General features: G+C 41.5%; 1 protein-coding gene across 3 annotated transcripts in view; it reads right to left on the bottom strand.

The window, feature by feature from the left end:
* Window positions 1-6,069: 6,069 nt before the first annotated feature.
* Window positions 6,070-12,555, bottom strand: part of ZHX1 (zinc fingers and homeoboxes 1) — a 30,450-nt gene continuing 23,964 nt past the window's right edge. For all 3 annotated transcript variants that reach the window (XR_008844359.1, XM_056522710.1, XM_056522711.1), the window contains one exon: window positions 6,070-6,843. The gene's annotated coding sequence lies outside the window, so the exon portion shown is untranslated. The remainder of the gene's footprint in view (window positions 6,844-12,555) is intronic.

Raw genomic sequence — 12,555 nt, 5'->3', positions numbered from 1 at the left:
AGCCTCCATTGAGGCACCAGCTAAAGTCTTGCTGTTCCTAAACTACAACTTCCACGATGGGAGTTGTCGTTAAACAACAGCTGGAGACAGCCTGGTCCTAAACTACAACTTCCATGATGGGAGTTGTAGTTTAGCAATGGCTTGAGGCAACCTGCACCCTGGCCGGCTCCCAAGAATATGAAACTACGGCACTGTAATTTCATATTTTCCTCCCAGAGCTGTGATTGGTCGGGACCAACCGGCCAATCACGGCTCCGGATGCGAAATACGAAATTGCAGTGTCACGATTTAATATTCCTGGAAGCCAGCCAGCTCCGCTTGCTGGCCACCCCCATCTATCACCCACCTGCTAGCCTCTTACAGTGAGGACATGCTGGGAGTTGTAGTCTTGCAACAGCTAGCAGGCGGGTGGTAGATCCAGGTGTTCAGAGCTTTTCGCACAGAAAGTCGCAGGCTTTTTGAAGGGGGTTAGCGACTTTTTTTTTTGCCTACGCGAGACATTCACACTTCATAAATTCCAGACCACTGCAAAGTAAAAACTGAAAGTTGCTTAGGTAGGGCTATTTGCAACTTTATGCATACCCACGAAAACCACAGAAAAAAAAATTGTTTAGTCACACGTTCAACTTTGTGTGTGCCCAGAGTAAGCACAAAAAAAAAAAACACATGCCTCCAGATGTTGCAAAACTACAACTCCCAGTATGCTGGGAGTTGTAGTTTTGCAACACCTGGAGGCATCCTGGTTGGGAAACACTTCCCTATTAGAATACACAGATTTACCTGCAGTTCTACAGAATATCACAGTTTGTATATGGAGAAGTCTTTTGAGGACAGAAACTGCTGATGCCTTTATTGCAGCGTTTCCCAACCAGGGTGCCTACAGCAAAACTACAACCAGTCTACGGAAATAAGGAACTCTACAGACCTCATGGACCCGTTACACATTCTCTAACACCAATTCCTCCTGTACAATGTACAGCCATTACCCACCAATAAATATTTCATAGCAAAGAGGTTGATTGGATCAGCACAGTTCAGCTGCGTTATTTGACTTTGTATCGCTACACAATTGTTCTTAGCGATTGTTTTTAACATGTGACCTTAGAAAAATGTACAAGGCTAATTTTTACCTCTTATTATGGACTATTTGTAATCTAATAAACATTTTTAAAAAATTTCTTTTTAGAAGTGTTTAAAAGGGTACTCCGCCACTAGACATGTTATCCCCTATCCAAAGAATAAGGATAACACGTCTGATCATAGGGGTCAGGCCACGGCACCCCAGTCATCCAGTGCAAAGAGCAAACTCCGCTCCTTGCCGGATGACTGGCAACCACAGCCGATGCCCCCTCCATTAATGTCTATGGGTGGAGGCATGAGAGCTGTGTACTACCCCTCCCATAGACGTGAATAGAGGGGGTGCGGCATGATGTCACAAACACGGAAGCGCTAGGATTCCGTTTATTACACAGAAATGTAAAAAAAAAAGAAAAAAAGTTATAGGGGTCCGAAAATGTAGTTTTTAAGAGTAGTAACACATGACAAACTACGGTTCCTAAAAAGAGCCAAATATGGTGGAAGGTAAGGCTAGGCCATAACGTAGGGCTATGTTCACACGGTGGAATTTCCAAGCGGAATCCAATTGAAAACAAACTGAATTGCCAAGCTGAATTTTTTTCACCGGATTCTGCTCAGAAATTCTGTGTGTACATAGCCCTACGTTATGGCCTAGTCTTATGTTCCACCATATTTGGCTCTTTTTAGGAACCGTAGTTTGTCATAAGACTAGGCCATAACGTAGGGCTATGTACACACAGAATTTCTGAGCAGAATCCGGTGAAAAAAATTCAGCTTGGCAATTCAGTTTGTTTTCAATTGGATTCCGCTTGGAAATTCCACCGTGTGAACATAGCCCTACGTTATGGCCTAGCCTTACCTTCCACCATATTTGGCTCTTTTGAGCCAGCATAGAGCTGACCTGTCCGCTCGGAAATGCATTGCCATCTAAGGAGATGGCGCATTACCAAGCGGTCCTTGCGCCGGCATATTCTGCTGGCAACCGTGGAATGGCCGCCTGAAATTTTTTTGGCTAGACATACTGCTGTGTAAACATAGCTTAGTGCTGTTTCTCAACCAGGGTGCCTGCAGTTGTTGCAAAACTACAACTTCCAGCATGCTCAGACAGCCTTTGGCTGTCAGGGCATGCTGGGAGTTGTAGTTTTGCAACAACTGCCGGCACCCTGGTTAGAAAACACTGTCAGTCACACAGTCTCATTGCTCAAGCTTAATATGCCAAATGTAGTTACCGAATATGTACAAGTTCCTACTTATCTATGTTTATATATGTAAAAATACAAGGCCATTGTTCCATTGTGAATTGAAACAGATATCGGGCATCCCTATGTCAATAGAAGAATGTGTTTTTTTTCAGAACTTTTTCATGAATGCATATTCAATGACAGCAACATCAATGTTTTCTTTCATTGCGTAATTTTCTGCTTTTATTCTATTTATGTAATGCATTCAAACGCCACACCTTTCTTGTACCAAAATTGATCTTGGAAAATTATATTAATAGAAAACTCTTACAATTAACAAATGCTACCGAAAACAGCCAGTTCCATAACCCTAGCATTCTGGGTAAAGTAGTCGTCCAGATCTTCTATTGATATAATCTTATTTTACCTAAGAGAAGTGAAGCAAATAAAGCGGCATCAGTACTCAGCACATTAAACAAAGTATATATGTTTATTCTTCTCTGAAGAAAACTGTGACAAAACAATGAAATGGCTTTGAAAACTTGGGGGGGGGGGGGGGGGGGGGGGGGGGAAAGTACAATGTCACTACAAGTCTGCAGTACAGTAGTAGGATTTTTTTTTTAATCAACCTAAAAAACCCATTCACACATCCCCATAAACAATACTGTGAGATACACCAACAATAGAAATTGGCAATGAAGCAAATATTAAAGGGGTATTCCGGGCTTAACTAACTTTTAACTATCCTGCCCATTATGAAGAATTATGCTAGTTTTACATTTACTTGCTATACCGCTCTGCCGTGGATTGTCAAATTTTTCTTCTTTATACAGCCCCCCCCCCCCCCAGGACTACGGTTTCAGTACAGATCTTGAGGACATTGGTCTCACAATCCTTTGCGGCTCGAGACGGCAGCTGGTATACAGGAGCTTGGCTATTTCTTGTGTTTCCTCACAAGCCAGCCCCCTGATGACGTTTGCGGTCCATCTGTACGTCCCGTTGAGCCAGCGTTCTCACATTCTGCAGATCACGGGACGCCGGTACGTCAGAACGTACAGATGGACCGCATACGTCATCAGGGGGCTGGCTTGTGAGGAAATACAAGAAATAGCCAAGCCCCCGTATACCAGCTGCTGTCTCGAGCTGCAAAGGATTGTGAGACGAACGTCATCAGGACCTGAACTGAAACGCTAGACCTGGGGGGACCATATAAGGAAGAAAAAGAAGACGATCCACGGCAGAGCCGTATAGCAAGTAAATGTGAAACTAGCATAATTATTCATAATGGGCTGGATAGATTAAAGTTAGTTAAGCCCGGAATACCCCTTTAAGGAAAAAAAAAGAAAAGAAAAGCAAGCTGTGGTTCAGGAACTCTACAGTAGGTGTACAGAATTAAGAAATTTACCAGTAGAATAAAAAAAGGTATTTTTAGGATCATATAAGGTGAAGAACAAACAAAAAAAGAAACCTGATACAGTACGACAATTTGGAAACCCCTTCTTAGGATACAGTCACCCCAGTCCACCCTCTATAAGGGTCCTTTTAGCATGTAATGATAAATTGGTGAAAAAAAGCATGGTTCCAATGACTTGCATTTACGTCCCAATAATTGCTTATTTCTTTGGACTACTGAAAGCTTAACAGATTATGTCTAACACTACCAGATGCCTGTTCACACCAGGTTATAGAAAAGTGATGACTTTTGTGCAGTATTTTTTTTTTTGCCCATATAAAGCACACTCACCACGACTAGTCGTACAGAATAATTTGTTTTATTTTAGCCCAGTTGCAACTATGCATTTCATTACTGGAACTGGGTCATGTGATCAACAGCCGACCAGCGGTCGGACCCCTTCGATCAGACATTTATCCCCTATCCTGCAGAAAGGGGATACGTTTTCTGATACTGCATAGCTCCTTTAAGAATAAAAGTACAGAAACCGGTCAAAGCTGCATCACATAGGATTACACTGACCCTGCAGGGCGAGTTGGTGAACAGGAGATACATGTCTCGCTGATCTGTAACCTGCTGCGCTTAGAGCAGAGCAAGTGCAATGTGAAGACACTTCACCTCTCTGTAAAGTCCGAGGCATCAAGGGAAATTTACGCAGCACTAGAACTGTATCAAAAGGGGACGTAAGAAAGAAAATGAAGACAGGCAAGCCATTTCATCAACTAAAACAGGTAAACACAAAGCATCCACTAGAGACCCTACATTGTTTTTTAGTAATAGCCTATGCAGCACTATATAGGCAAAGATTATTAACAAAGATAGTCTTTTATGCAATCAACAGCAGTAAATTGGAGCAAAAACCATTTAAAAAAAAATGAACAAAAAAATGGCCACCGTTTTTGTTATCTGAATAGGTCCAAACCAAATACAACCTAATAATATTTAAAGAGGTGTCGAGAATGTATTAAAAATAGCTGCATTCTTCCAGAAATAGCGCCACTTCAGTCCACAGATTTTATGCGGTATTGCAGCTCAGTTCTATTTACTGCATTTACACCTAATAAACCAATGGACCGGTGTGACACCATTTCAGAAAGAAAGCATCCACATTTTTACTAATCCCAGACAAATCCCATTAAATGTTTTCCTTGTACTATTATTTTGATATAAAAGAATATTCATTTTCTAATGCAGGTCAGCAGCTGTAGCAGTCAACTATCCAGCAGGAAACATTGGAATTGTAGCATCTGCATGAACATTTGCGGAGGCTGCTTTAATATCTATTTTAGCAAAGGCACTTTATGTCTAATTTTTTTTTCCTGGGATCATATGCTCCTTTCCTTCTTGAACTGAATGCAGAGGACATTTTATTAGATGAACAATACAGCAAACCTTAAAGTGAACTGTGATGTCAATTTTTTTTCCCAATGACAGGTAAACTTTAAAAGGGGTTGTCCTGCAAAATAACAACCTGAGTATAGTGTCAAAAAGTATAATAAAGCAACTTATATAACGTTATTATCCTTAATGCAAAGATCTATTTCTCCTTTTTCCCTTGTAGCTGTGACATCACGTTACACCCAGAGCTTGCCCCTTCCCTCCTGTCTGTCAGGGCAAGACAATTGAAGTGAAGAGGGGAGCTCATATTACTGCTCATTGGATAAGAACGCAGCAAGCCTCTCTTAGTCACATTAGTTTCAGTCAGAACAGACTCACTGATGTGTTATCGGAAAAAAGGCTTCCTGCTGCCTGAAAATCTAATAAGCAGTAATATGAGCTCCCCTTTTTTTTTTTTTTTTTTTTTTTTACATCAATGGTCTTGTCCTAATCAGACAGGAGGGGAGAGGGGAGCAGGGATGGGAGCTCTGAGTGTGACGAGATGTAAAAATCTTCAAGTTAGAGGCAGAGCTAATAATGGAAGATCTGTACAGTGTGGCTAATAACACTATACTAGTAAGTTGCTTTATACTAGTAAGTTACCTTTGATACCATACACAGGATTTATTTTTTTTGCTAGACAAACACTTTAATGATGTTACAGAACATACAAAATAGTCAAACACTTATTTTAGTAGAGGATATTATGAAAAAAGTGTAACATTTTTAACCGGTGCTATGTTTTACAAATTAACACACAAGACTAATTACATTTCAGAAAACCAAAGTGTGCTTATGGGTAACAAAAACAAAACTAACCATGGGCCTAGAAGTTGTGCAACTCTTTAGATAACAAGTCAGTTGTAAGAAAGTACAAAGCTGAATATACATACATGTAAGACACCGTTTATTGGCAGGTGCAAGTTTTTTTTAGTTTTTTTTTGCCATGCCGATTTACAGAGCCATTTTTAGAAAAAAAAAAAAAAAAAAAAAAAAAAAAAACTTTTTTTGTTTCTCTGCAAAACAATTATACTTGGCAACCCCACAGACGGCAATAAAATACAAAGGAGAACACCAAAATATAGTATTTCACCTGAAAACAAAATAAAAACCTTTTATATCTGCACTACTTGTGTGATGTGTAAGTATAGATTGTATGGTATGATAATGCGAATATCGAAAGAGGAGCGGAAAATACAAATCACCGAATAAATCTATTGATGCTGTTAAGGAAAAAAATGTTTGGTCACTCAAAAGCTAAAAAAAGCTTTTTACATGAAGGAAATAAAAAAAATAAAAAACCCGAAACAAAAAGAACACAAAAACCCCCACAGACAGCCAACTATATGTATGTAGCAAAAGGTAAGGGAAAAACAATAGTGGTCACTGCGTTCTCTTCCATTCCAAGCCTCCCTCTCCCACACAAAATAAAGGTCTACAAAGGAAAAGAAGGCAAAGAGAAAAAAAAAAAAGGGAAGAAACAAAAATACAGGTCAGTAAAAATGTATTAAAATCTTCTGAATTGTACAAGTTGTTATGTGCTGCCCACATCACGTATTCTGTATATACAGTCAAGTCCTCTGTCTGCAGTGTGACTACTTTGGCACAGCATGCAGATCGACTTCTCCGTTCAGGCAAAGCTCGTCACCGCTCCTCCACCCCGCTGTGGTTTTCACAAGAGAGGATCTCCATGCATTTCACAGTAAACTGGACACCGCAACACCGTTCTATTCTCCGCTGACATTATATTCCTTTCTAAAAAGAGAGAGAAATATTATAAAAATTTAATTACTTAAATACCATGCTTACATATACAAGACAAAAAGTGTTTACTTGGTACCAAGCCATAGATCAATAGAGAGATATGAGCTAAACAGATACAAAGATTTAATGAAAACCGACACCAGACTCCTAGTGAAGATGTCGCATAGTACTTTATACTGCTGAATGTGTACAAGTAATTTCGCATAAAGCAAAATGTTTTGTAAGAAATCCATAAAAATTTGCAGGTGGCTAAAAGTCTGACACAAGCGGAACCTGACAGAGACAACAGCAGCTAAAAATAAAAGAACAACATGTGCAGAGTTCATTCAGGTCACTTATTGTTTATGTGCACATATCACCAAAACGAAATAAGCCCAAAGATTTACACCAGAGCCATTGAACAAGTGACTGAGATACTTAATATATTACCAAGGTCTAAGCTCTAACCAAAATATCCTAACTGCAGCAGGAGTTTCACTACCAAGGTTGTATGTCATGCCTTTAACCCCTTAAGGACGCAAGGTGTACAGGTATGTGACGTCACGCACCGCACCCTCAATGCAAGTCTATGGGCGGAGCGTGACATGGGGGCGGAGTTGTGACATCATGATACTCCGGCCCCGTGGCCGTCAAGCTACACACTCCAGTGCTGTGGAGAGCTCGCAAAGGTGGGTGCGCAATGACAGATTGCAGGGTCCCCAACAGCGGGACCCCCGTGATCATACATCTTATCCCCTATCCTTTGGATAGGGGATAAGATTTATTAGGGCCAGAGTACCCCTTTAAAGAGTACCTCTCATTAACTTGATACACATTATAATCCTCCCAGTTCACTGCCCCCATCATGATAAACCATCCTCTGCCTTTATTTATTTTTTTGTTTTCTACCTTGATATCGATATTTTCTGCTCAGCCCCAGGTTCACAGACTGGGAAGTGGCGTTACTTAGCAGGTGTAACATTATCTGAAGCCATACAGGGGAGAACTTTCTCCCTTACTCTGCAACCAACAGCAAACGACAGTTCAGTGTGAGATGAGCTATGATTGGCTAAGGCTGAACATAACATTGGACACACTGACCTTATACGCTGTTCACTGAAAAGCCATAGCTTTGCAGTGATCAGGGTTATCGGCGGTCGATTGCTCAAGCCTGCATCTCAGGCTTGGAGCAATCAATCGCCGAAGGGACACGCCGGAGACAGGTAAGAGGACCTCCGCTCGTGTCCCAGCTGATCAGGACACCGCATTTTCACTGCGGTGGTCCCGATCAGCCCCACTGAGCAGACGGGCAGCTTTCACTTTCGTTTTAGACAGGCGTTCAACTTTGTACGCCGCATCAAAAGGGTTAATAGCGCGCGGCACCGTAATCGCTGCTGCGAGCTATTAGCCCCAGGTCCCCACTTCAGATACATGCCGGGACCGACCAGATATGAAGCGGGGTCACCGCGTGACCACGCGTTATATCGCGGGAGCCGGCCAAGGACATAAATATACGTCCTTGGTCGTTAATGGGATAAAGTACAATAAGTCATGAAAAAAAACTAATCTCAGAATCGTGTCGCTTTGTTAAAGCATGTCAGAGGTATTACCACTTTAAGAGACTAAGGTAAAAATAGGTTGCGTCCTTAAGGGGTTAAATATATATTTTTGTTACATTTTATTACTTTTTTGGGGATGAGATGTGACCAAAGTCAGCAATTTTTGCTCTTGGAATTTTTTTGCCTTTACGCCATTCACAGTGCAGGATCAGAAACATAAATGGGAATTTTTTTTTAACACTTTATTACCTCCCCTATGTCCCTCACCTCTATAAATATGTCACCAATTCAGTTCTATGGTGCAGACTATATCCAATTATCCTCTCTGGTATGACTAGGTTTCCCTTTTTTTTTTTTATCAATAAAAAAAAAAAAAAAGTAAAAAAATAAAAAAACATTGGTGCCCAGGGGTTCACACTAATAAATGAATGTAATTACATGCCTAGTGTACCTATCTCCAGATCATTGCAAGGTATACAGTGACCCCCCCCGACCTACGATGGCCCCGACATACGATCATTTCAACATACGATGGCCTCACAGAGACCATCGCATGTTGAAGGCAGCATCTACATACGATGCTTTTGTATGTCGGGGCCATCGCATAAACGGCTATCCGGCAGAGCAGAATGCTTCAGCTGCCACCGGATAGCCGTTTACGGTGCCCCGTGTGCTCCGGTGATGGTCACTTACCTGTCCCCGGCACGTCCGCTTCGGGATCCCCTGCATCGCCGTCGCTCTCCACCGTCGTCATCACGTCGTTGCGCACGCCGTCCAGTCATCCAATAGGAGCGGCGTGCGCAGCGACGTGATGATGACGAAAAGGAACGACTAACCCGGGCAGCGGAGACTGTCTGGCATGGCAGGGACACCCCGGGGACGCGGCAACATCCAGGGCAGCGGTGACGTCCCGAGCGGCGGGGACAGGTGAGCTGGATTTCCTATACTTTACATTGCACGGATCCCTCAACATACGATTGTTTCAACAAATGATGGTTAATTTGGAACGAATTTCCATCGTATGTTGAGGGACCACTGTATATAGGTTAAACAAAAAAAAAAAAACTTGGAGTTGAGAACATTCAGGATCACATCACAAACTAAAACGTTAGCAATTTTTTTGTCATATTCTCATCATTTTCCTATGTTTTGCCAACTTTAAATTCTAACAGGCTGCATTCACATATCGTTTTTGCAATACGGTTCCTATATCAGGATTTATGTAAAAAAAAAAAAAAAAATATATGTCTCAAAACTGGACCGAGGTTTTAAACCGTATAAGGTATGAAAACAGATGTTTTTAGAAAAAAAAAAAAAAGAAAATGGATACGGTTTTATGTTTGTCCTTAATTAAATAAAGTTCTTCTTGTTCTATTTGTGGAAAGAACTTTCGGCGTGCACTGCTCAAGTGAAAACTGCAAAATCGTATGGTGCAAACCGGAGGGAAGCGTACGCACATACGGTTCTGTACGGTTCCCATTCACCACCATTTAAAAAAAAAAAAAAAAAAAAAAAAAAAAAAACGTATACAGGCTGTAGCCGGTTTTTCACCCGGACTATGGTTTTGTGTACGGGAAAAAAAACTGATAAAACCGTAAATGATGCAAAAAACATACACAACCGGATGCTTCAGTTGGCATATGGTTTACAATGACATGCCTATACATACGGTTTGCAATACAGTTCCATACGGTTTTTACACTGAAACCAGATACAGGAATCGTATTGAAAAAATGAGAAGTGAATGCAGCCTTAGCAAATGCAGCAGAATCCTGGAACGGTTTGTAGTCTCTAGGCATTGGCATACATAGGTAAGCATAAGGCCTTGTTCACATGGCCGAAAATGTGCAGAATATCTGTCAGAAAATACAGACAGACATTCCACACATTTACTTGATGTGGCGGCACCAGGACCGCTTGGAAATGCGCCATCTCCATAGACGGCAATGCAAGCAGAATCCGCAGAAACATTGTACAGGTTTAATGTTTCTGTGGATGCTGCGAAACATCTGAAGCGAAAGTTCCACTGTGTGCACAGAACAGCAGAATCCCATTGAAATCAATGGGACTCTGCTGCAGCAAAATATTCCTGCGGAATTCCGCCGTGTGGACATAGCCCAAGTGCTAAAGCTGCAAAATGGAAGGAGAATTTTAATCCCGACTAGAAAAGTTGATTTTTTTCCTCACATTTTTTTTTTATTTTTTTATTTTTTTTATCGTCAATAACATGTCACAAGTAATGATAAGTGGCAGTCTAGGTGCCAAGACCACCACCAGTCATTAAAATGAAGGAACAGAAGCTGTGCCCCTTTGGTTTAGCTTAGCTTACTGAGTTTACAGAGTCTGCACCTTAGAGTTTCTGATCCAACCAGAAATTAAGAGGCATGAGGTTCAGCCGAGAGCCTCTGCCCCTTCATATTAGTGATCAACGGAGATCTCAAAACCCCTGACTGCAAACAACGATGAAACTCGATAGCTACTCAAAGCTTAGCTAAAGTAACCTGTGCACCCCTCTAGTAAGTGCTACATGTGCTTCTGAAGGGATATACAGACTGGCTTCTAGTATCTCGTTCTGGATAAAGTCTTGTGGCAGTGAGCGATGTTTTCACAGTTTGTACATATCTGAACATGTCTTCTCAGCTGGGTGTTACTTTGTTTATGCCACCATGCTTTGTGAGAATGTGATCAGTTTAACGTTGACTCAAGGTGAGTCAGATATAAAGAACGTGAGCAAAAGATTTAGGACAACACAAGACATTTAAACAACCTGCAAGTCGTATTCGCTTCTTCAGAACAAAAAGTTATTTATGACCAATACTAATAAATGGTACAGACACTGCAGCTTTACATATCATACATCTACATTAATAAAAGCTCCCGGGAGATCGCTCATGTTTTGAGTTGCAACAACCATACCACTTAAAAATACATTTCTGAAATTTCACAGGATCTCAAAGATAATCTTATGCTCATGAATACAGTCAAACTGTACAATAGATAGAAACCAGACAATAGAGTTTTACCTGTTTGGTTCCCTGCTTTTCTCCCAATAGAAATACCACATTGTTACAAACCAGTAGGAAATATAATGAATGACCCTTCTCCAGATCCCAACAGTTCTTCATGGTGAAAATATTTCATGCAGTGACCTAGAGCTGTTTTTTTCCCCTGTACTTTTTAGATTTTATTTATTTGTCTATATAGGTAAAAGAAGAGGCCATGCCAGCTCTCCATTCTCCCTGGTTACAAGACCCAATCCAATGATGAACGGTAACAGAAATATAAAATGTGTCGGGAGATATGAACCAGTCAATCCAGGCTGCCCAATATCTTTGATACCATGAATAGTCCCTGGCCCTATCTTATATTAAAGGGGTTCTCCGGTGCTTAGACATCTTATCCCCTATCCAAAGGATAGGAGATAAGATGCCTGATGGCGGGAGTCCCGCCGCTGGGGACCCCCGTGATCTTGCACGTGGCACTCCGTTAGTAATCAGTCCCCGGAGCGTGTTCGCACCGGGACTGATTACCGGCGACCACAGGGCCGACGGCGTGTGATGTCACGCTCCGCCCCTCAATGCAAGTCTATGGGAGGGGGCGTGACAGCTATCACGCCCCCTCCCGTAGGCTTGCATGTTCGCTCCGGGGACTGATTTTAACTGGGATGCCGCATGCAAAATTACAGGGGTCCCCAGCGGCGGGACTCCCACGATCAGGCATCTTATCACCTATCCTTTGGATAGGGGATAAGATGTCTAAGCACCGGAGTACCCCTTTAAGGATAGCCTTATGCTTATCCCATGCATGTTTAAACTCCTTCACTGTATTTGCAGTGACCACTTCTACAGGAAGGCTATTCCATGCATCCACTACTCTCTCAGTAAAATAATACTTCCTTATATAACTGCAGAAACCTTTACCGTCTAATATAAAACTATGTCCTCTTGTGGTAGTTTTTCTTCTTTTAAGATTATCCTCCTCTACCGTGTTGATTCCTTTTATATAACTGCCTCGTCTTTCTTCCAAGCTCTCTCTCTCTCATATAGATATAGATATCACACACACACACACACACACACACACACTTTATATATATATATTTTAGTGGCTCTTTAACCCCTTAAGGACCACAGGTTTTTCCACTTTCATTTTTTCCTCATCACCT

This window comes from Hyla sarda, chromosome 5 (assembly GCF_029499605.1).
Source record: "Hyla sarda isolate aHylSar1 chromosome 5, aHylSar1.hap1, whole genome shotgun sequence".
Classification (NCBI taxonomy): domain Eukaryota; kingdom Metazoa; phylum Chordata; class Amphibia; order Anura; family Hylidae; genus Hyla; species Hyla sarda.
This window is presented reverse-complemented; position numbering and strand designations above follow the sequence as displayed.